Here is a 25,884-nt window from a genome sequence, read left to right as displayed (position 1 = left end):
AGTCCAAAAGGAACGGCGCGCTTTGTGCCCACAGCTAATATGGCGGCTTCTGCTACATGCGGCCGGGTTGCTGGCGGCCTCTCTATCTCCGGAGGGAGCTCTATGGTGTGCTTGCGGGCGGTTGGGGGCGGGAAGGCGGTTGGGGGCGGGAGGGCGCCCCCCCCCCGATGGGAGGGCGCCCCCCCCCCCGATGCCGAGGCTGCCGTTAGAGCCGGAGAGGCCGCCGTAACGCCCGCGGGCGCAGCGTTAGTGAGGTGAGGTGGCTTGTTTTCACACAACAGGCAGCTGCCGCCCCCCAGCCCCTCGGCAGCCCAGGGCTCCCGGCTCGCAACTCCAGCTCCTGCCTCTGCTTTAACGAATTACTTCATGTAGCAAAAGAGCGAATGACCTGATACGTTTTTGGTTTTGTTTTTTTTCTGGAAAACAGCAGCCACAGTGCTCAGCCCAAAGTAAACTCTCAGCAAGTCGAACACATCTGATCAGTGAAGCGACAAAATCGCCCAAAACCTCAGGCCTGAGGGGGCCTGGCCGCCTGCCCCCCTCGCGGGGCCACGCAGTGCGACGCCCTCGGTTGGGCGCTTGGTGGTGGTGAGGTGGGGTGGGCCTGTATCCTCAGTCAGACCTGGGGGGTCTCCGCACCATCGCCCCCCATCCACATTGCCTGTGTCTTAAGCCACTTTTCTGGGAATTGAAAAGATACAACAACTCCAGGGACCTATGTTTTCTCCAGAAAATTTATACAGATACATAAATAGATCAGACGGGTCTTTATTTTTTTTCCTGATTTTCTTTTACATTACATGCCTGCCTGATATTTTGTAACTAACTTTTTGTCAACTTGTTTCATGACTGAATATCTTTAAAAATATTTACCACTGAATGCAGCAAATATTCTTCTGGTTTTTTTTCGGCCTCTGAATTTTGCGGAGTCTAATGGATGACTTTTGAATACTTGGAATAGCAGTAATTTCCATTACTTACCTGTCTGGAGACGTTCTCCGTGTTCACAGTACTGAATGTCAGTATAGTAGAGTGATACCTCGGGGTCAAACTGGACTCATGATGAATCCCACAAATTTAACTAGCAAGAACAAATGTGCCAGGTAAAAAGTCCATCAGTAGTACCAGACAGCAACTGACACCAGGCTGTCACCAGGGACAGAGCACAAAATGATAGTGCATAAATTCAGTACGTCTGAGGTGTCTGTGATATTATCTCCGAAAGCTAAAGAGTCTACCCTAGACGTCCTCTGATTCATTCAATCCTCTTAATGCCCTTCTTGAGAACATGGCAAAACGTGACTGTGATTCTCAGCCCTCTTGTTTTACAACCAGATTTGACTCAACACACTTGATTAATTTTTCAACAATTCCTAAAGCACAACTGTAGTACTTGTATGCCAGCTTCACAATTGAATTGAATTGAATTTCTCTAGATGATATAATTTCCCTCTTTTCCCTAACGCTCTGTTATCCAGTTACCCTAACAAAGTCATTGAAATCACAAACGTCTCTCAACTCCATTCTTGCTTGTCCCCTATTAGTTTTGAGAGCTTGAAGATCTGAAGCCACATTCTTCTTTTTCCACTGTTTTCTCTAAAACTGGCCTGAATTGGTAACTATTTTCATCCTGCTTTTCTACAGTCCAGATAGTAAACTGTAATTGATCTTTTTTGCTGTTCACCAAAGTCCTCTTTCTTCAAAATTGGCACAACTGCTGTTTTTCATCAGTCATCTACTACTGACCCTTCTTCACATTAGTGATTGCAATATTGAGTCTTAGGCAATTCCAGTACCCAAAAAAGAGCATCATGATATCTCAAAGTTTGTGATACTGTTGAACTAATTCAAAAGTGAAATACTTAGCATGTATTCATACATTGAGGAACTTCCCTTTAATCCCATGATCCCATAAACTCTGCACAGTTCTATAGCTGCGTAATTTTGTCATTTTTCCAAGATGCCACAGGATTTGCTATTTTTGCATTGACTATTTTGCTGCAGCTGATATTGTGCTCTGTTTTGTATCCCTGCCTCAAAATGCCACTTATTTTCCATTTTTTCCCAACCAGAAAAGCTACTTAATCATCCGGCAGTAAACTCAGCGTAAAGAGATGGAAAGAGATGGAAAATTGGAACTGACATGCAGTATATACCCAAGAAGTGAGGAGAACCACTCACATAGGCTGGCAAGTTGGTCTCGAGAACAGGGAAGCTACCTTGGACCAGGGCACGTATTTTTCTCATGTTCATGAACAACAACTAAGACATTGGAGAGTATCCTGATTAGATGCTTAAAAAACAGTAATGCTGGGCACAGGGCTAAAACTGTAGACTACCTCTATACTAACAAATTAAACATGGTGCTGAGTTCAGCTGATATGGGATACCCCACTCCATATTACTCTTCAAAACCCGGTGGCCACATCCAGTTTACCTACTGAGAATAGTCCTTTGCTCATGTTAATTCTCAAACTGTGAAGTATGCTTTTGGGTCTGGGCCAAAATTGTGTCAGGGAGTTTTAACAATTTAACAGTGTAGACAGTCAAGTGTCATTCTCCAGGTCTATGCCTTGTAGTTTTTCAGAAAAAAAAAAAAACATGCTAACGATATCTTTAACTAAAGCAACTTTCTTCAAACAGTCGGTGCTCACTTTTGCAGTTTCCTCCTCTCTTCAGCTGGATGCTGCATAATTAGCTCTGGACTAGAAGTGAATCTGTCAAAATCCATCTTGCGGTTTCATGGAGGCAGAGGTTTTGTTTTTGACTGGCCAGTGTGCTGTTTATTACCCCAGAGGTCTTACTCAGTCGGTCACTGGTGGTGCGCAGTCCAGGGAAGGTCAGAGGATTAGGTGAAGAGTTTGCGCACCTGGGTATTGAGCCTGTACCGGACCTGGACAGAAGGGGGAGAAGTTTGACAAGGCTGAGGAGCACTCCGTATAATTCAGCAAGGCTTTTAATTTTAATTTAATTTTAATTAATGTTTTACGATACTGGCACATAAGTGGTACCACAGTTTTTGAAAAGAGGGTATGCAGTTTGCTCTGCATCACCATTTCTTCTTTTGAACTTAGTCCTGCTAATCTTTACTAGGTCAGCAGTTATATCTATGCCTGACATTTTTATTTTTACTTGTTTCAATACTCTGTTTTTCCTCTAATGCTGAGTACTGATCCTCTAATTGACTTAAATTAGGTAAAGCCTAATCCTGAGGTTTTCTGTCAATTTCAGTTACCCATTTACACTAACTTTATTTCAAAAGTCATATGATTACTTCAGCAGAAATTGAGCAACAAAATTAACATCTGTATTACTAGACTTAAATCTTACAGTGCAAAACCTTAGTAGGGGTTTGTCAGCCTTTCACACACAACTCCTTTTATTAGGAAAAGAGAAAAGATAAAGAAGTGAAAAGGTACCATCTCTGGGGAAACTCCCCGGTTCATAATTCAAACAATTTCATAACCCAGACTTTCTTAGTGACCTATTTATTGAAACCTGTAGATGGTAATATTTCTCACAATTGCGTTTTGGTCACTTTGTTCCATTCTTTAAGCATCATTCACTTATATTTTAATGACTTCCACCCTGACATTACCAGTAGGGTCTAATTTTAGAAGTATTTTTAAACGAAATTGTTGATGTTCCAACAGCCCACCTCACAAATGTTTCACGACAACATCCATATGGCCAGCTGTCAAACAGTCTTCGTCAGCCCATCCAAACAGCCCAATCCAACTCAGCCCAAACCCCTACTATTGTGCTACCTAATTGACAAAAAATAAATTTCTTATTTTGTGTCAAATGTATGTCATTACACGTATTCTACTCCCACTTTTGTTATACTAACTAGCAAATTGCCCAGTGCTAATCCTTTGGAGCCCAGCTCTTTTCTACCTATGTAACTACAACTGCTAATAACAAGATAGAGATGGTGATGCCAATAGCTACTCTATCTTTGAAGCTGCCCCGTTCATCAAAAATATCTGGAACGCTTGGCTCTCTCTGAATGGCAGAGATTAGCACTTCTGCAAAATGATCCTTCCCTGCTTCTGGCTCCTTTTCAGCTCTTGTTAATTTACAAGCAATCTTATTTACTTCTTGTATCATCAGCTTGACTGAATTTTCATATAATTTAGGCTTCCCATATGCTATTTGCATAACCTGCTTTCACTTCTTAAAAGTGAAAGTAATTTCTTTTTAATGTCTTTTCAAATTTTTGTATGTTCAGTCTTTAGATTTTTCTATCACTTAACAAATTTACTGATTTGGCTTTCCCAGAAGTCTTGTTTACACATTTCTTTGCAGTATATTTTTGTTATTGCCAGCTCACCTTCTCCTGGTATGTCAGTTCTGCAGTAAAACTTTATCTGCTCTGTGCTTTGCATTACTTCATTAAATATTTTCCATCCAGTTTATACTGTGATTTTTTTTTCTGACTGTGATGAACAAGTATCTCTGTATTTACCTTAAATAGCATGGTAAATGTTTTGAGCTGGCCTTTAAATTGCTTCAGGCTCCAAAGTGAGTAAAGGATGAATCATGCACTGCAGACTAGTCGAGGTAGCTATTTTTGTCAGAATGCCTTCTCGATCTCGCAGAGTTGATTTATTTCGGCAGGGAGTAATGATGGTTACATTCCTTGGAGCTTTCTAAATCACTGGCTCCATTAGAGTAGGGTTTTCAAATCCTGGATTTACTCAGAAGGTTTCTGTCCAAAACTCTAGAACAGGTGGAGGAAATCCAGATACTTCTTCCAAATTTTCTTTAATTTATCCCAAGAGATAGATCTATCTTCTGCCTGATTACCTTGGCCTCTAACTGCATGCATCCTCTTTTAGGCTGCTGTAGTGAACATCCTCATTAATTCCTTGTTCTGTTATATATCATATTTTCAGTCTCTTAGCATCGTTTTTCAGGCTACGTATCAGGAAGGATCTGCCGTGTCCCTATGCTTGGCTTCTCCAGAATGATGCCACTCCTATGTTTTGTGACAAGATGTTCCATGTGCTTTAAATAATTTTGCTGGCAGTCTTCAGTTTGGGGCAAGGGGTTGGCCTGGTTTCTCTTGCTTACTGATCTTCCTCTGATAACTTTTGAACACTTGATCAATGTTAGAAAGTGGGGTTGAAGCTTCAAAGATAAACAGTTCTCACAAATTGGAAAAAATAGAGACTGGATAAAAAAAGAGCAAGAGATTCAATTTTCCACCGTGGGAAAGAAAAGCAGAACTCAGCCTCTTTTTGCGTGGAGCAGCAGCAGCCAAGCTGTCAGCATAAACATCCTGGCCATCTGATCGGTGTAAATATAGCTTCAGCTCAGCCTCTGCCTGATAGTATCCAAACAAACAAACAGGGGAAGATTTGGACTATTGAGCATCAGGACTAAGAAAGAGTCAATTTGTCGGCTTCATTTAATCTGCTGCAAATGGACTTCCTTCTTCTTTTTTCCTTGGCTATCTTTACCATATTTAAATTGTGAGCTTCTGAAACAGTCTGAAGTGTGCCTTGTAGGAGGTCTGTACTGGAAGACCCTTGCCGATGCACAGTATGAATATTTTATAATGACGGTCAGAAAGCCTAGAAAATATTGAATGTCAATGTCATTATGGTGCTTGAAAACCTTGCACTAACAGAAACATAAAGAAATTTTTCAGTCTGTGTATCTATATAGATACTGATGTTTCTTTTCTTGGAAATGATTATCATGAAACTAATTTACAAGAAGAAAATATATTTGTTATGTATAACATTTAATATTTGCTGCATTTCTTATACTCCCTTGAGATTAATTAAGTTTTTACTTGCATACAAGTAAAGAATAGGATCCTTTCTGATGAAGTATTTTGTATGTAAGCAAAGATTTATTTAATCCCAGAACTACTTTTATCCAAAATAAAATATATTATCTAGTACAAGCTAGTCATATCCATGTATCTAGGATTCTTATCTAACTTTTTGAATCATGTAAAGAGTCAATTGTCAGGATACAGAAGAATGCAAAGAAGGGTAGAAAGATTTGTTTTTGTAGGGAAAATATTTTTTCTGTTTGAAAATTCCAAAATGCAGTTCTGCCTCCGTTAAAAGAAACCCACTGCAGTTTAAGGATTTTCTTCAGGCATTTCAGTGTTTATTTAAGGATATTGAATAATACAGACTTAACCAGGCAGATTTCCCTTTTTAAGCCCATGACTTGATCATGAAAAAATGTTCTATTCAGTGGTGACACACACTGAGTTTTCAAATACCCGGTCTCTGTGTAAAACAGTTCATAAAATTCCAACTTCAAAGGGGCCAGGAACTTTCCAACTCTTAATAAATCTCTATGTTAGACTTACTTAAAGCACCTCCACTGTTAGAAGTTAAAACCCTCAAAATGCTAAGGGGGAGGATCCAGCCTGCATAAACTAGCCACCTAACCTGCACTTACCTTTTAAGCTCTTATTTTGAAAGGAATAGTTTCCTGTGCAATTATTGGAAAGGGGTAGCTGTCCTGCTGGCTTCCAAAAGGACATCCAGCCTGTCTAAATTTGCATGCCTGCACAGATGAATTTAATGTTACTTGATGGTAGTAAGCATAATTTATTTTCCATTTGTTTACCTCAGGTTTGTTTTAGGTGTTTTTTTTTTTTTTTTAACATTCACAGGAGTGAAAACTTGGGCATTTCTGAAAATTAGAAGAAAAGAGGTTTAGTTCTGTTCCCTGGTATGGATACCAACATAACTCCTACACTCTTTATGCAAGCAAAATTTCAGATTAATTGAAAGTTGCCTGAGCAAGACATACACGATCAAGTTCTTGAACTACCTTTTCAGAAACCTAGAATATTAATATATTAATTAATTCCTTTGGCCACCTTTCTACTAGAAACTAAATGTTTATATTACCTCACCTTCCACATGTTCCTAGTATTTTCTTTGGCTGAGGCTTTGTGGAAATTACGCAAGAGGAGCAACACTGACTAATACATTACAATGTAACACTGAGAGCTTCAAGCAGAGATCCCTCTCCTCAGTAAATCTTTTCTAAAACTGCACTGATTTCACTGAAGGTAGAATCTAGCCTCAGAATTTCCAGTTCTGACTCCATCTCCTGGCACAGTTCACATCAGTTCCTCTTGTAACTCTCCTTAAAATTCAGGGCTTGTTAAAAAAAGTGGTGATTTATTTTCAAACTATAGAACTACAATAATGACTGGCGACAATATCTTGGCAATGTTCTTCAGATCACCTACACAAATATGTAAAAATCTGGTACCCGCATAACTGCTCGGAAAACTACATGGTACTTTTGCATATCAAATTTCAGAAGCTGAGACGTATCCTAATTCCTTTTAAATAACCATTAAAATTGACCACAATGCAGCCACAGCTAGTGGAAGAGAACATTATGTTTACCTTTTCAAGTCAGAAACCAAGCATTTCAGAGTTGTGCAACTATTGACAACATAGTATCTCTGAAATCACAGTTACTGGAAGATTTTGAAGCCCGAAAATTTTTATAACAAATCTGATAACAGTTAAACTGCAAAGATTGTTCACAAGGAATCTAAATGAATCCAGCTGGTATGCGCTATTGTTATATTGCAAGTGGTATTGATGCATTATTAAAAAAGGGAGCAGCATTTTTTCAAGTATCTACTACCCCAAATGCTTTCAAAAGTGAACATGTTCTCTGTATGACTTCCTGGACCCACTGCTTACGTGGGTATCTGCGTGGTATTATTACATGCTTCAGTGTGTGTCGTTTTGCCTTCTCAGTGAACTGCATACAGCTAAACATGGGTACGAATGATGACAGGCAGATAGTCACACGTATTCTAGTAGGGGTTGAGTATCTCAACGGTCATGATGAATATGATTATCTCTGTGATAACCTGCTGCTCTGTGCTAGTGGGAGAAAGTTTTTCCGAAGTCTTCTGGTGGAGGCTTTAGGGAAAACTAGACTTTGAAAGTGGAACAAAGCAAAGACCAATCAGGCAGATACAAGCCTTATAATGGCAGTCATCGTGTGTAAAAATCACTGTTATCATTTCTCTTTGCTCTTTGTTCTTGCTGCTCTCTAGCAGCCTGAACACTCTCTTGATTCCTCCCTCTCTTTGCATAGAAGCAAGGGCAGAAGCGTGCACACTATGCTGCCTTCTCCGTGCGAGAAAATCTACAAAAACCTCATATGTTTTACAGCTGCTGCAGTTTACAGTCACCTACTATTTCAGAGATTTTTTCAACAATTCTAAAGACTGAAAGACTCAAGACAACACAGGGCACTTTTTTCCTGCAAATTCCACTGATGAGGAGTCATGCAGTACAAAGAGCTCTCAGTGTGGTTTGTTTTGTGCTTTCGTTTGAGCTGTTTGTTGTGTTCCAGCAAATTTGTTAGCTATTTTACTAATTAAAAAAAAAAATCTGTCTTTTCTTTGTTCCCTATATTGGCTCTCATCAAATGCAAATTCTTTCTCTTACTCTTGAGGACAAAAAAGTCTTCCATGGCTAAAAAGATCACCTTAAGTTCCTAGATTAGGATCAATAATTCTATTCCTCAGGAATAAGGTGCCTTTCTACAAAGAAGATAGGGTTTCTTGGGGGCAGTTTTCCATGCTTTCACTTCAAGTGCAAGACATTTCTTTGTCTTCCCTTCTCTAACATAAATGCAGTTTGTTTAAATAAATTCAAGTGTTTAAAAATAAAACAACAACTTGCAGCAACAAAGCGCAGAGCTACGCATACAGTTCTCCCTCTGGGGAGAGCATAAGAGAAAGAACCAGCTACACGGAACAAATTCATAGCATTGCATGTATCTCTGCAAGGTGTTTGTGCAGGAGCGAGATGAGTACAAGAAACTGTACAGAACAAAGCTGTAGCTACATGGTGTACAAACAGGTATTATATAACAATAATATGTTTGTTACAGTATGAGCTCTTTTTTAATTTGCAGGTGTAGAAGCTAAATAAATCAGAAAATTAATCAATGAAAAACTATGCTTGTTGTTAATTTAAAAATCTACTTAGTTGAAGTTTTAATGGAATGAGAAGGACAATGGGAAAATCAGATAATTGGAAATGTATTCTTCTGTGATGGTAACCCACACTTCAGGTTTAACATTGCACTGCATCATCCTTTAGGGAACTCTTGCGCAAAGGTGATCAGCGACTTTTCCACAACATTATGAAAATGTAGACTTACGGCAGTGACAGAGCAGCCAGTCCCCTTTGGCGGCAAGTGGTGACAGGCAGCTGAGCCCCTGCCTCATCCCTTTATCCAACTGACTGCTCTCATTCCCTTGCAGCAGGGAGCAGATGATACTCTCAGGGAACAGAGCCACAAAGTGTGGTTCTATTTATAGGTCTGGGAACTTCTTGTTTCTGTTTTGTGTGCCACAACAGCCTGCAAATTCTACCCAGGAAATTCAGAAAGCTGGAGGGGCAGCAGGGGACACCCAGCAGACAGTCTCGGAAAGGGAGGGACAGTCCCAGGAGTCCTCAGAAGCACGCAGGTTTGATTGCCATCCCTACGTCCTGTTCATCTGCCTTCTCACTTCACCTACAGACTCTCAAGTCCACTCGGACAGTTTCTGGGCACTAGGAGTGCTGATTTTCCCCTTTCCCCCGGTGTTTGCCTCCCCTGTTCCTCCTGCGTAGGCATTAGTTGTGTTACTGTCTGCACAGGTTCCTCATTTGCCTCCCCAACCCTAAATATGCAGACTTCCCTCATATGTAGGTAGCAGCAATTCAGCAGTAGTAGCAACCAGCCTTATGTCCTGCATAACGTACTGTAAGTCCCTTCTTTCCCTCGCTTGCACTCTGATGGTCAAGTCCCATTTCTTCCTGCACTTTTCACCAGCATCATACTCACTAAGCTGCTTATTCTGCATCTCCATCCCCATTCAAAGCCCTCATCCCAGCAGAAGGGATCTAAACTCCATTCTTCATTCGGGCTCCATCTCAGCCTTGCCATCCAAGGGGTTCAAAACGTCCTACAAAGGGGGGCACAGCTCCCACCTCCCAGCCCTCTGCCATTGCTAACGCAGGCACAGGCAGGGTAGGCCAACATGCCGCAGCTGCACCTTCCCCGGGCAATCTCCTGAAATTCAAAGGACTACATTGGGCAAATGATGCTCTGAAAGTTTGGAGACATGATGTTTACAAAGAGGGAGCTAGGATGATGTTTTAAATAATTACAAATACATTCACACTTAGAGAATATTAGTTTCAGAGGCAGAAGACTACTATACTTTTCCATTTCATTTACCCTTCTTCATAGTGTTTTACTTCTATGATTTTTACTGAACATTGTCCTTACAGCCTGGTATACAAATACCTGCACCGAGTTATAAGGATTCTATCTCCCTCAGTGAGCTGAGGTTGGACTCATTAACTTTTTTTTAAGGCTGCTACAACAGATGCTTCAAAGATTAAGTGTAATAGCCTGAATACAGACAAGTTTTCAGTAGTAGGCAAAGAAAATGCCGGAAACTCATTCTCCCTGCTATTTTTGAACTTCAAAGAGACTGTAAAATAGCCTGGCTGAGATTTTCAAAAAATGACCCATTTTTTATATCAATTTGTTTTTGCTGTTAGGATTCTCTGCTAGCCCTTTTGTCAACCACAGTTTTACTTCAGGGTATTATCTTTCCCGTGCTCAGTTGGACTAATAAATGAGGTGGCTAGAAACTTTGGATTTCTGTAACAACCCGTTAGAAAATAAGATAGCTCTGCAAATTCAACAGTAAAATTTACATACTGTTTTTGTGGTTGACAGATCATTTCCATCAGTGGCAATTCTCTATTTCAAACTGTGCTATGATGATGATGGATTGATTGTGGGACACTTGCTGTTAATATTCAGAAAGAGATGGGTCACACAGTTGGAAAAATTAAAATATTCTCTGCGATATGCTTTTTCTGCCTTCTTTTTTTTAAAAAAAAAAAGAGTTTAGAACCAGAAGAAAACTTATTTAAACCACCTACATATGACATATGACAGGCCATAGAATTTCATCCACCGCATAGATCCATACAACTAATGTTTGGCTAATGTGTCCGTTTTTGGAAAGAGTGGATCCTACAACCTTTCAGTTAAACTCCAGTGCAAATCTGCTTCAGTAAAATTGAAGCAAAAGGGAGATCTGCTGGTGCTAAAACTTAATAAAGCCCTAAACTCTGGTCACAAGCACGTGGAATACATATCTGAAATTCACAGCAAGACTTCATAAATGATCCTTTAGATTAACTTTTATTTATTGACATGACAATAAGACTGGGGCTGGTGCAGACCACTTCTGTTTTGTTAGATTTACCATATAGCAAAATTTGTGTTTTTTTCCTATAGATTCACTATAGCATCTTACAACGTCCGAATTTGTTATCCTGTTGCTTTTAACTAAGGGTAGCTTTTCTTAACTGTAAATTGCTTCTCTCTCCTGCTTGCAAGGGAAATACAGAAGTATTTGAGAGGGCTGCCTGGTAAACAGAGATGCAGAATACTTCATTTCCACTGTGCTCTGTACAAAGAAGTTCTAAAATTGTCTGTATATTTTCCAAATGTTCTCTTTATTAATGCCAGTTAGTTCCAAATTTATTGTCTTATTTTCCTCTTTTGGGTGTGGACATAGATTTAGTTTTTATGTCTACATTGTCATGACCTCAGCCTGACAGTACATTGTGGGAAACTAGAAGATTTATTGGCAGAAGAGAGCCCATTGGAAATAAAGCAGAATAGTGGTAATTGGAGAATGAGTCACTGTCTGGAGCCCAGCTGTGCTTTCTACACAGGGCTGACTATAACTAACTTTCTCAAAATTGTTCAACTCTCTAAAATTGACTTTTTAAAAAAGGAGTGGGCTGTATATAGGCTAAACACATTTTTGGATAAGAACTTTTGTTTTTATAAAAGGCAGCAAATTATCTTTCTTCCTTCTCATTGTTATTCATATTGCAGTGGAGTGTAGGATCTGTGCTCATGGAGAAGCAATTCATTATATCTGCACACACAGAAACCAGGATATCTAAAAGATGTCCAGGCATCAGCTTCATGCAGTAGTAGTTTGTTTTGTAGTAAGTTCTGTGACTAATGTGTAAAAACCCCCATATCCTGACCCTGGGAGGCAAAGCATTGTTTTTTCTTATTACACTCATTTATAGTGGTAGGAGCTTAAAAAGCACTGTATCAGTCCCCAGGTGGTATTATTTCAATTAGCAAGTTGAATTATGAAGCTTGCTTCATCAGCATCCTGAAAACTGAAGTTCTAACCTATGAATAATACAGTACTTTAAGGAAAAATACATTTAAATGTCTTTAGAGAACATTGTCAAATTAGATATCAAATTTGAACCAAATTGTATAAACCAAGCTCCTACAAATCCTTCTTTTTTCTTTCTTTTGACATTATAATGGAAACAGTTACTTCTAAATGAAACAATCCTCACAGACTGGAGCAAGTGATACAGTGAATATATCTTCAATAATTTTATTGTCAAAATTGAAAGAAAAACAAAACAAATTCACTATGAATCTTTTTCTTTCTTTCTTTCTTTCTGTTTTAATAATTTCTTCAAGTTTTAAAAAGATAGCTAAGGATTTTTCTTTTTTTAGTATAAGATTCATGAAAACAAACATTTAAAACCAGAGAAATAGCACAGAAAAGCTAAGACAATTTTGGACTACATACATTGAGGCTAGGATGACAACAGCAGTACAACATGAGCCAGAAAAATGTCAGGATTGAAATTAATGAAAAAACAGATCAAGCACTGGGGATCTCATTAAATGCAGGAAAAACCTTTGACAGTCAGCTAGGCTTGGGAGAACATTTTGAGGCAGTGCACACAGATATTCAAGCTGAAGTTTTGCCAGTGATACAGCATCCAAAACATTTTCAGCTCATTAAGGTATGATAGAGCTGCCCACTTTCTCCTTTGAGTTTTTGGCTTAGTCATTGCAATTATGATTGTAAGTGAGTAGACCTAAAACTGAGCAGAGCATATTTGACAAGATAGTGTGCGCTGTATTTGTTTCGGGTGTTAATTATTAACACTATTTCTAGAATTTTTGACCCACCTGAGAATTTTAATAAACCAAAAACAGAAGGTTGAAGGGAAGAAGATAACAAACCATATTATCTATTCTTCTCCAGCCCCAGTATACCCCACAGATGTTGTGAATTGATTAATTCTGGCTCTATGTGGATACAAAGTCAGCAATGCCTGCTGTGGCGTAGAGAACTGGATTCTTGAATAACTTTGTTTCATCTGGGAACGCAGAGTGATCCACACAGGCTGTTGGAACTGGTCACTGAGTGAAGAACATCTCTTTGAAGCATCTAGGACTTGGAGTAAATCCTAAACTCTGGGTGGTATTAGAAGTGAATCACTTCTGCTGTGATTAGCAAAACACATACAACTTGGCTTCTTACAGATCACTGTCGTTTCTTTCCCGTGGGATGCCAACAACCCTCTGCCCAATATTCCATTTCACACACAATAACCTCGCCCTTGTCCCCATTCCTGCTTCCTAGGTCACCTTCCTTTCTCCTCCTCCCCCCAAAAAAGATAGTACATGTGCTGTGTATGGCCTGCAGGCTGATTAGCCAAGTAGTGGCTATCAAACTTGATAGATGATTTCTGCCGCCTTGCCTCTGGCAAGCACATTCATTTATCTAAGTCTCTTCCTCTGCTTAGTTGCCAGTTTTCAGACAACATGTCAAATGTTAACCATTTTGGAGATGTTTATCTATATTATTTGGTTAAAGTTTGCCAATGGTTTCCAGAGTTACTGGGAGAAGAAGTAGGGACGGAGAAAGACTAAGCAGTTTGAAGACAAATAAGTGCCAAAGCAGCAGAATGAGGATTGCGGTGGAAAAGCAGGGTCAAGAGTCTGCATCTATAAGAGTCCAGAGTCTTTATCACAAAGAGTTTTAATCTACCAAAAAAAAAAAAAAAAGAAGTACTAGAAGCAGCACAGTGCAACTGTCAGGAGAGCCCTTATATACTTCAAGGGAATCAAGCTGGACTTACAGGACAGGCTTCTTGAGAAATGAAGAGAGGTCCCTGGATAATAGCCAGGGGAAACTTGAGCCAGTCAGGGGGCTTCTCATAAACATAATTTTTGCATTACCATAGGTATTCTACCTTGAAGGTAGCGGTAGCTTTAACTATTATAAATTCACACAAGAAAGGAAATATTTAAAGATCAAATCCTTCTCAGTGACAGAAACGTGTCCTCCTGACATTTTTCTTTCTAAAAGCTCAAGCTACATGATGTTTCAGGAGAGAAATCAGTTCTGTATATTGCTCAAATGTAAGAGAGACAAGCTCTAAAGAGCAAGTCAACATAATGAACAGGCAAGATAAAAATTAACTCCTACCAATCCCAAGATGACTGATAATCAGTCACTAGGCAAAGAGCCTTGGAGTGAAAAAAATCCAAACCTTCTAAAGTAAAAAACATAAATCTAAGGCAAGAGAGTCACTACGCACTAGCATAATGTCCCCCGTAAGTGGGACATTAGACTAAAGTGGCAATATTCTTTCATAGCAACCATCACCAAGGACATCAGTTATATGAAAGAGTAACATAAACATGTGAACAGATACATAGCCTTCTAAAAATGAAGTAAAACTGAGTTGTTTTCCATCTGTAACACTGACAAATGAAATGTTGAACTACTTGGTGAAAACCATCAGTAATCATCGAAACACCTTTTACAGTCCCTTCCTACAACCACCAAAAATATTCCGCACCAAATTTACCATCCTATATACTAACACTAATGTTTTGCCTGCTGAATTATCAGCAAGTAAAAGCAATCAATTGTTTTTCACTGATTTCATAGCAATATAAAACAGAGATTGCTTGTAGGTTTACATAGATACAAATATGTTATACGCACACACACACACACACACACACACACACACACAGAAAACAGAGGAGTTGCAAATACTGGAACAACTCAGACATCTGCTTAATGCAATTACGATCTGACAATGGTACCAGATGCTGCAAAAGAAATTTCCACACACTCCATAAGGTAAACAGTCATGGAAGACCTGATCCATAAGGCCCGTTTCTTCCCAACTGTGCTGTTGAGGTGGTACCCACCCTGAAGAATGGCAGCTTATGCAAATTTGCTCTCTTCTGTCTTCTTAATGATGTATAATGACGTGAACGATGTGAACGATGTTCATTCTCTTTTTGAAGCCCTGGCGCAGCCTTCCCCCGTCACCAGGGTTTTAGCAGTCCACGTAGCAGGGATCCAAGGCCCAGCTCTGATACCATAGCTGCATATCCTTTACTCAGACTGCTGTGAGACTGTACAGAGATAAGAAAAATAAATACTGCAGACAGTGGTAGGATTGTTGACGTAGGACTATTAAGTAGGTATAGGATTCAAGAGGGAAAACACCTGCATAGAAAGGGTTAAATGGTGCAAGCATAAGTCAAACAAGATAGGGAAGCTAGTCAGCTCAGTCAGGGACTAATCAGGAGTTCTGAGTCAAATCATCAGTGTCATGAGCGTGGATGGAGCTGGCGGCAGGAGGCAGCTCAGCAGCACCGAGGACCCCTTCCAGGAAGCTGAGGCCTTCCCCTCTTGACTGATGCCCGCCTGGCCAGCAAAGACTCTCTGAGTGCTGTATCTGGAGTAATGAGTGTATTAATCCTTAGCCAATCAGGTCATTAAGTCTAAGCTATCATTTGTGTGTGTTAGTCAATAAATATCATCTTAGTACTTTGTAAGTTGTGCATATCTTGCTTGCAGCATTTCCTAGTGCCTGGCTGAAGACGCCTGAACAAACCAACTCAAAACAGGGACCATAATAATTGATACGTGCTTATTTCTGAAATCTCCTGGACACAACCTCAGTAATGTATTGAACAATCAATTTCATGGATTGTGTGTTTTATAAAACATTGATGATTGTGTAAATTGAGAGAAACTGCACATTTTTGAGTCTGTGCTGCAGTTCCCTGATTGAAGCAAATCTGTTCCGACATCATGTTTTATAATATTTTTTTATCCCTGCAAAATCAACAAATCTATGCCACTAGATTTGTTCATACTGCAGTGATTCAGCTTTTGGCATTTTTAGGAGATTCACCACAGGTTATTAATTGCAACATATATGTACGGTTTACTGAGCAAATAGCCCACAGCTGTGCCTATTTTGGTTTTACAAGCATTTTTGTTCAGTTGCACCGGACAAAACATTCAGATGACGGATAATATTCCACAAGGTCTTTTGCAATGGAAAAATGTGAATTTCTGAAGCAGAATACTGTTGCTAATTACTCTCACTCACCTAACTTTAGCCATCAAAAAGTGAAGTGTCTAACTTAAGCTTATTGACTTGGCTGCCTCAGTGACTACTGGAGAGAGATAAATGTTTCAGAGTGCATATTTTTAATGCTTTATCACAAGACGAATCACCCTCCAAGAGTACTTCGTTCTGCTGGAGCACAGAGGTAGTCAAAATGATAAGCTTAAACTGTATGCCCACCCTTGATTTTATACAATGTGTGTGTGAAATTCTGGGCAGGTGTACTGTAAAGGCACAGCTTGAAATCACTGCTGATAAATATTATTTTAGAGGTATAGGACATAAGCTTCGGATTTTCTTCTCAAAACCAAACAAAACCCCAGGTCTTTGTCTTCTGCACTGTTATGATGAAAGTTGGATGAAGCTTCACTGAATTTGATGAGTACAGTAAGTCTTTTTGTGCTACTATTTAGATCAAGGAAGTTCAGAAAGTAGTTCTGCTTTCTGTGAGGGGAGGTTTCTATAGAAAAAACCAAAAACTTAGACCACAAGTGAGGCCAGGCAGAAGCTGAGCTTTATAGAGAAAGAAGTATCATGTGGAACTAAAAAGCCTAGGTGGCTATGTGCAGAGACATCACAAAGCAAACAGCCAAAAAGTCAAGCAGACAGAAAAAGTCATGAGAACGTGTCTGTGGGAGAAGACGAGGACCGACCTCTAGCCAAAGGCTGGGACTTCAGGGAAACAGTCTCTTCTTGTTCTGTTCTTAACGCCTTCAAGAAAATGGGATGTGCTCTTGGTAAATAAACAGAATTTAATCTGGCTGCCTCAACAATTCCTCTCTGAAGTAAAGACTTTGGAAGACAATCTACATAAAATCAATGAATATATTTTTCAAAATAGGGGTTTTTGACCAAAAAAGTGCTCAGGAGAGAGCTGTCGTAGGGAACAGTTTTAATGGTTTCTAAAGAAAGTTGGCAGAAAAAAATTGTGAAGGGCATCCTTTATCTCTTCCTCATTTATCTAAAATAAAAAATGCAACACTTAGCCCTAAATCATAATAAAATGTAGCCTTACATGAACCCATTACTGTTTTCTTCTAATCCTGCAGCTCCTTCAATTAGCTATTGCCTTACCATTTTCCCATCTCCTTCAGTCACTCATATGTTCTACTCCCCTTTTCTTCAACACAGCTTGTCAACTGAAAAACTCCCTCAGCCCTTTCAGATGCTCCAGTGCAGCCTTCACTACCCTAGGTCAACAAACAGAGAATCCACAGAAGAGAAACTTTCCTCGTTTTGCCACTATTTTATTTCTAAATCTTCTGCTACCAGATGCGACCAAGGCCAAAAAACTCCTTTGCAGATCCTCTGTCTCCTATGTGGGAAGCTGCCAATTTGATTAGCTACAAAGAAATAAGTATTCCATTTTTTGCCTTTCTTTCATTTCATGCGGCCACCTCAAGGAATGGAAGTTTTGTCGAAACAAGCACAAAGTTTTGCTCCTGCCTTTCAAGGAGCAAACCCAAAATCACTCCCACAGACACAATATCCGTGTCTGTGCCTCCTCTCTTTGCCGTGTGTAATATGTACTTCCAGTTCTTTTTTTTTTTTTTTCTTATGATAGTCAGATAATCTTAAGCAGCTCCAGAACCTCTGGTTTCTGGTATTGGTAGAGCTTCCTAAATAGGCTCCTCTGTCTGCCTTTTCTCCCTGCTGCAGCTCAGCACCAACAAAGGGTGTGCCCCAAACTAGTGCCTTTCCGTGTGTAACATTCAGTGTCTTCAAAGTTTCTTTTTTGTAGAAAAAGAAAGAAGCATAGAAAGATGCATTATCAAATTTTTAGCATATTAACATCATTACTCAAATTCAAAATTTAAACAACAGATGGAGTGAGAGAGAAATTAGCTAAACTTCAAAATCTTGACAGGCTGACTGACGTACGATCGCCGTGTTTAAAGTGATCCAAAATATCTAATATGAAAAGAAAAAGGGAAAGGATCAGCCCACAAAGCTAGTAGGTCCGTGTAAATGACAGCATGAAATGTTTTAAAGTTCAGATCATGCGCTGCAGTTGTTTAATAGTTGGATCAGCCTTTTGTCTCCACATAAAGGGAAGCACAGGATAATCATGATAATAAGCAGTACATGTGTGTAAGACATTTCCTCATTTACTTTTCCCACATAAAAACTGGCAAACATGAGTGTTCACTCTTTGTAAGAGGCAGAACATTATCTCAGCCCAGAAATTCCAGTAATTTAACATCAAATAAGAATCATTTCAAATCATTATAATGAATGAGTCATTTTAATCAGTTGTTACACTGTATTAAACTGGTAGCTTATAACATTCTTTGGTACTGTCCTTCTACCCATATGCTGTCATATGTTCCTTTCGTCTGTAAGATGATTATTTTGCCTCTTAATAATTTTCAACACATTTTTAGGCGATGTTAATATACTTTCTGTTTTAGGATGATCAAAGTGATCAAAATCACTTTATAAATGAGTTAAACTGGTAAGTTTATCTAAATTGGGACAATATAATATCAACTGCAAAATACAATTTTTATTTTAATGTTTTGATAAACACAAATAATTGAAATTTTTGTGTAGTTGTACTATAAATACAGTTTTCCCAAGCTTTATCGTCGAACCTCTCAGAAGTAGGAAGTTTGCCCAGAGCACCAAAAGCCCTAACATTCCTATGAAAACAGATGACATCCAGACGGAAAAGTTACATTTTAGTGTATGCTAACATTTTTTGGAACACTGAAAAAGAGCCATAAGAAAAAATCTAGCCAGTGAACTTGCTACATGGAATAATCCTACTAGATTTTGTTCTTTTTTTCTGATTAATTTTCTTGAATAATCTTCAGAAAATTCTAATCTGTCTACCTAAAGACAAACTTCTCTGTAAATATTTAGACCCTAAGATAACCATTTGTTAAGTAACAATGGAAGACAATAGCTCCAAAGTACTACAGTTTATAACTCTGGAAGAAAATGGTCACGAAGTTCAGAAAGTCAGATATGTAGCCTAAGCTAGTCTTTTAGGCTTCCTTAAGACAGAAAAGGGAGGCAATTATTTTGGGGAAAAGGGAGGCAATTAATTTCCTTTAATTTAATCCCACATATCTTAGACACTTCTATCAGGATGGGATGAATCATCCTCTTGAAGAGCCTACCTCTCTCCACTGACCATAGACAACAGGCTTAGACTTAGATGTGTAACTTTGAGATTGCTGAAGAAAGGCGAATCCCACCCTTCACTACTTTTATAAAGTAATATTAGCCAATGCATCTATTTAACTGACCGATATCTAAGCAAACAACAAACAAGCGCAAACTTCTGTACACAGTGAAGTAACATTTTTTATCTATTTTTGAGAGGGTCTCAGCTGGAGTATGGTTTTGCAGCTAGCTGGTCATCGTATTTCAAGAAGGACGTACAAAACCTGAAGAGTCCAGCAACAAGAATAATCAGAGACCTAAAATCACAGAGATAAGTGGACTGTTCAGCTTTATAAAGAGAAGACCAGTATGGAAGAGTGGGAAACCCAACAATTTTCAAAAACCATCACAGAGGAAAAGTTATAATGATCTTAAATTGCAGCAAGGAAAATATCAGGGCAGACATTAGGAAAAACCGTCTTACAATTAGGAAGTCCCTGGGGGAACTTGCAAAGTTTTCATTACTGCAGCTCTTTAAAAATAAATATGACAAATGTCAGTTCAGAATGCCTTAGGAAAAGGGGAACTGAATAGATATATCCTTCCTCTGTTATCAATGCAGGGAGATAAGTAGCCCTAGAGAACAATTTTGAGTGTTCTTGGAATAGCTCCTTCTTTATGTGTGCCTGTCTCTCTAATAACTGCAGAGATTTCCCAGGTTCAGAGTCTGGCGTCTGTGTCTATGGGCCGAAGGGGACGGGTCTGGCCCCGGGGCCAAAGCACACGCATAGCAGGCAGCTCAGCACCTCAGTGGCACTGGCTTTCTGCTCGGCTTCCACTCACTTTCACAGGGCTTAACCATTTGCATCAGCCCACCGAGTAAAGGTTGCCATTTCTCCCCGACAGGATTTAAGCTTCTACATAGCATAGCCTGCTGGGCTGTCAAAACGATGGTCTTCACTTCTCAAGAGCATGCACCGAAAGAAAATCCTAAAGTAAACGACTGAAGATTTTGTTACACTCTCCATAATGTTTGTATAAATAAACTGAAAACTCTTTGGTAAATATGAAGCATATGGGAGGCAGCAGGATATGCTGTAATTGGTATCTTACTTAACATACTTCAGTTTTCCCCAGGCAAACAGGAAAGTGCCTAGTTTGTTAGGGTTTAAGAACCATGGCAAACGTTACATGAAAGTCTTTAAAAAGTTTGTCCTCTCAGCCTTACAGCTATAATCGCACTGACTTCTAGATACACCCTATAGTGTCCCTGGTGCCAGTGACACTAATAAACATAACAAAAAGGGCTTGTCCAATTAAATAACTTTATTAGCATGTTAGCAATATCATTCTGCATTTCTGCAATCTGTTTGTATTCTCCTTTTTAAAAATGTTGGTCTTTTTCCAATTGCCAATTATACTTGACAATCTGAATCCACTTTACCTATACACATTAACTGTGTTTTCAACCTTTTGTTAAAAATTCCCAGGAGTAAGAGTTAATGTAAAAAAAGGGATTCCTTCATCCCATATTTCCCCTTCTGTCTCACGACACTGAAAAATAACCTTTCCCAAGTGGTTTGAACCATCCCATCCAAAGGAGGCTTACCTACAGTGTCTTCCTAATTCCACCTCCTGCACAATAATGCCTTCATTTTAATCTATCATATAAATGCAACTGAGTTTCTTTACTTACAGACATGCCACAGCCTGCCCTAACTTCTTGAAACTACTTCTAGTCTATTTAATATTCTTTACAGAGATGTAAATACTGTTTTTGTTGTCCGAGATTCTTTTTTACTTACAATCATTGTGAAACGACAGTCAATATTGTTACAGAGTACGTTTAGAGGGCAGTGTCTCAGTGACAAACAAGACGAGGCCATTGTGGCTGGCACTCTGGAAACACAAGAGAGTTACCAAGGAAGTTTGATATTTATCTGAAGTTATCAAATATCAGTAACATAGGCATGAAATCAGCAGCACAAAGATTAGTTTGCAGTTCATGCTGCTGATTGCAGCACAAAATATCACATTACCATGTCATTTATCTTAAAAAATAAGAAAGGAAGCAGTCTACCAAATTTTCTGTTTTCAAGTAACTTTCGCGCAAAAACTTCTAGTCTCATGTTTTGCTAGATGTGACCTCTTAACTTACGAAAGTGCAACTTTTTAAATATAGTTCTGCATGACACAGGCCTACAATATACCTTTATCCATAGAACTGAATATGTCACCTTCTTATAAAAATAGCACAGTTCTAAGTCTAAAGTGTCCAGCAAGAATAATCTGTTCAATGTTCTACACATGAAATTTCTAGAGTACCAATACTCTTTATGTCACAGCTTCTCCCCAGACAGCACGTAGATGTAGTATTTCCTTTACTCTCTTTCATTCTCTTTTTAAGAGTGATTATTGTTGTTGGCTAGAAAAGATGGCCAGATGAAATGCTTCATTATACCTCTCTTAATTAAGCCAATGAGAATATTTAATAGCTATTTTTTCATTTTCTCCTGCCACTCTACAATAAAAAAAAAAAACCACACTCCTTAGTCTTTCAGGCACCTTTTATAAAACTCACATAATGAGAAAGAGATATATATCAGACTCTTTATCCTTGCCATTTGGCTAGTATATCTTTCTTTTATTCTTCCTTCAGGGTGGCCAGAAACACTGAGCATAGTATTTTTAGGGTTGCCCATTTAAAAGTCTTTTCCTGGAGAACATTTTACCGATTTTTACAAAGGTCTTATTTATGGAGCTTAATATGTCTTTCCTTTTATTACCGAAGGTGATTCAGCAGCAAAGCTATAAAAGCCAAACCAGAAAGTAGAATAGTTGCCCCAACTGTTCAGACTATCCAGACCCACACTGACACTTATAAAGCTTCATTTGCTTTACCAAGAGAAAGACAATCTACAAAACAATCCAGTAACTACAACAACAAAATCAGTGCACTTCAGGAACGTGAGGATGTGGAACAGAGGGGAAAAAAAAAATACAAGGCTCTTCATCACCCTGTAGGGCAGATGCCTTAGAAAGGATGCCCTATGAGAAGGAAGGGGTTTAGTATAATACTGGGGCCTCAAAATACAACGTAGGCTCCAAGAACAGGTTCTTTCAATGTTATGACAACAGAATTTACAAAGGTGAATTTCTCAGTACCAGACACAAGCAATATAATCTGGGTGCTTGCCACCTGTGTTCCTAGGAAAAGTTATGAAGTGTGATATATCCCCAAATGAATAACGATACCAGGTTAGATTCAGAATTTGGATCTGGTGATACCAAAAGGTACAAAACTTCCTGTTTTCAAGATAATGAAATCTCATCTACATGCTAGCAAAATAATCATATAGTTACACTTGGCTAAATACAGTCTTGTTCTAACTCAACTGATATCAGAAGAGGAAACTTTGAGGGGCCCCTATTATTTCAATATGTCAGTCAATTGTGGATTTTCACAAATTAGTTTCTTACAGCTTCCTCTGAAGATATAGTCTGCTCATTTCACAGAAGTTCAATGGCTTACTGTGTCATTATGAATTTAAGCATGAGCTGTCTTCATTTCAACAAAGCCGGCTGCAGAGAAAGTCAATCTTGGTGTTGACAGGTGCTACAGACAACCTACTTCTGTAGACAAGCTACAGCATCGCACCAGCTTGCCACAGCTCTCAGCAAAAACCTATGCAATAATTTCCTCCTCTTCTCAATTATATTCGAGTTGACATGAATTTTATCAATGTATATTTTCCACTGAAAGGTAAGTTATATTACTAGCTCGAACGGGCATTGGGGGAAAACACTTGTGAGCTTTCCTTACTGAAATAAATACTGAGGTTAAGACCTCTAACCCGGTCTCGGCTGTAACTGGCCATACAGTATAAATAAGCAACGTATGAATGTGAAATAGAAAACAGGAAAAGTCTTTGAGCTGATGTTCAGGAGCGACTTATAGTTTAATGAGTCTGAAATTTCTTTTTTCCACGCTGTTTTTTCTTCCGTTGCGATTTCTGATTCCTTAGACAGATATTTCCAAAAGCACTAGACAATCTACTTTACTTACAGAATACAAATCTATAAATTTCTACTTTATGAAGCTCATTATTGTGATTATTTTCCTGAAATCAGTGGGACAGATATATTCTCAGTCCTAGTCCACTTTAAAATCTAGTTTAGATGTATAATGACAGTCCAGCAAAAGGAAAAAAAAAGCTGCTCAGGTAAAACTGGAGACACTGCAATGAACGTCACTACATCTGAACTAGCCCTTAAGCATAAAGTTAAGTTATTTCTCTGTGTTTCCAGGCAAGGTGGAGAACAGCGTTAGAGTTGCGAAGGGCTACAGGTGCGAACAAGCACCTAGCTCCTGGAAAGCATGTCGCAAAACTGACTTTGGTATTTGCCTAACGTGATGTATGAAATGGTCAGGAGTCAGGCAGAGAGTTACACTCCCAGTAACTCCCAGTAACACTCAAAAAAACAGCTTTCTTTGGGGAAGAATGTTTTTCACATAGAGGCCTAATTTTTGAGCATTCATCCGGGAAACAATGGGTTCCAGTCATATTGCAGCTAGACAGGGTTTGAACTCTCAACATTCAGATCTCTTAACTACAAGTTTACGAAGTTTTCTATGTTCCGTTTGGAACATCTACTACCAAGAAGGAGCCAGGAAGGGAACACTCAAAAATAGGGCATGCCCACAAAGACATGCTGAATTTGCAGCAAAGACGTTGCCTGCTAATTATCTATCTACCTATTTATTTCCTTGCATTTCTGAGGTGATGTGTGCCCCTGGAGGGCTGTCAAATGAGCTCAAAGACTCTAAAGCAGCAGCGGATTTGCCCACACCAAGCTAGTTCCCAGTTAAAGTGAAGAAGTTGAGACTAGCAAGAATCCCTAGAAAATCATGGCTCTTGCCATGTTTTCATGGCAACATGATAGTGGCTCTGAGGGAAGTGTGCTGGCACTGCAGGGCAGCTAGCCCAGCTCTGTAAGCCCCTTCTGATCCTGAACTCGGCTCTAGTCACCCCCTAAAGACAATATAGGCCCATGAACAGGTGCTGACTTTCTCCCGCAAAACTGCTGTCGGACAATAGGAAGACTGGCCCGGGATGCAGTCTCGGCCTGGCCACAGGCGATACTGGTCCTGGGTGCTGGCTCATGGAGGCAGGGCCTCTGAAAGAGTACTAGTTACAGTCGATGTTCTGAGTGAAGAGGACCTCTGTGATGCCAAACTCCACCCGTCTGCCCTAGCCTGTAGGATGTTGGTGGTCCTGAACAGGTAGAGTCTTACTTACCTGGAGCTACAATTTGGAAAAATGAGATGCTCACATCCCTCTTCTGCCTGACTTGAACTGAAATCTTTTATCCCTCCAGTGTGTCCCTGCAGCATATTGGTCCAAATATTTGGGGGAGGAAGAGGAAAATTTTTTCAAAATGACATTTTATCTCAATTAATGCATTCCCACAGCAAACTACTACTTCATGAAAATTTTTGATGTTAAAAAAAACACACCAACTTTAATATAGCTAAATTCCTCTCAAAGCTGTGCAATCATAGGGGTTGCCCAAGAACAATGATTCCCAACGAAACATAAAAAATCCCAGGAAATTCGTAGTTACTTAACGGCAAATGTACAAGAATCCTACATTGTGCAGAAGGCATAAATGACAGGTCAGCCACCAGGACAGAGCAATCAATAACTAGTATTTGTGCCTCTTCCCGGCAGCTATTTAAAATAGGCCTACAGTATTTTAAGGTATAACATACAGGGTATATAGAACAATAGAAATAACTATGTAGGCGTAGAGAGAATCGTAACTACCCTGAAGAAGGTACATTTCATGCCATTTGTGCAGTAATATCTTTGAACATAATTTTGTAGTAATGTCCTCCTCTACAGAGAATAGGCAAATTTTAGCCATTCGTGATTAAAACACTAAATCCAACCTCAGAAAACAAGCTGTTATGATACATTATGTTTATAGCACAATTAATAACTGCATATTTTTGCATTTTATCATTTGTTCCAGTCTGCCCTTTCAGTCCCAATAAATTAGTTTGATGAAAAACTTGCTAGGCTTGGAGCACTTGGGTAATAATTCTGCTGAAATTAATATTTGGGATTTTTTTCAGACAACCTTTATAGTTGGCATAATGTCTAATGTAATATTCTTCTAAAAACAAAATAGTTTAGCTTAATATGTAACTTTTCTACTTAATTTGAAATGCTGTCATCACTGGCTTTTACCTAATTGTCTTCAAATTAGAGAAAGAGACAAACTCCAGTTGAGATGAGAAAGAAAAGTCTCACCTGACACACATACAATGGAATGCCTCAAGAAATTAGTAGAAATATTGAGGTTCAAAGGACCTACCAAGATATCACACATACGATTCACCTACTCTTTTTCTGATATTTAAATGAAGAAAAACATAATACATTCTTGTATT

At 39.1% G+C, this 25,884-nt stretch overlaps 1 long non-coding RNA gene across 1 annotated transcript; it reads right to left on the bottom strand.

Moving 5' to 3' along the window:
- Positions 1–753: 753 nt before the first annotated feature.
- LOC138066705 (uncharacterized) lies at positions 754–15,415 on the bottom strand. The gene is made up of 3 exons (XR_011140103.1): positions 15,100–15,415; positions 4,469–5,579; positions 754–2,893 (listed from the first exon to the last, which is right to left on the bottom strand). It is a non-coding gene; the product is annotated as an uncharacterized lncRNA (long non-coding RNA).
- Positions 15,416–25,884: the final 10,469 nt, after the last annotated feature.

This window comes from Struthio camelus, chromosome 3, assembly GCF_040807025.1.
Source record: "Struthio camelus isolate bStrCam1 chromosome 3, bStrCam1.hap1, whole genome shotgun sequence".
NCBI classification, from domain to species: domain Eukaryota; kingdom Metazoa; phylum Chordata; class Aves; order Struthioniformes; family Struthionidae; genus Struthio; species Struthio camelus.
The sequence above is the reverse complement of the archived record's forward strand: the minus strand, read 5'-3'. Positions and strand labels throughout refer to the sequence as shown.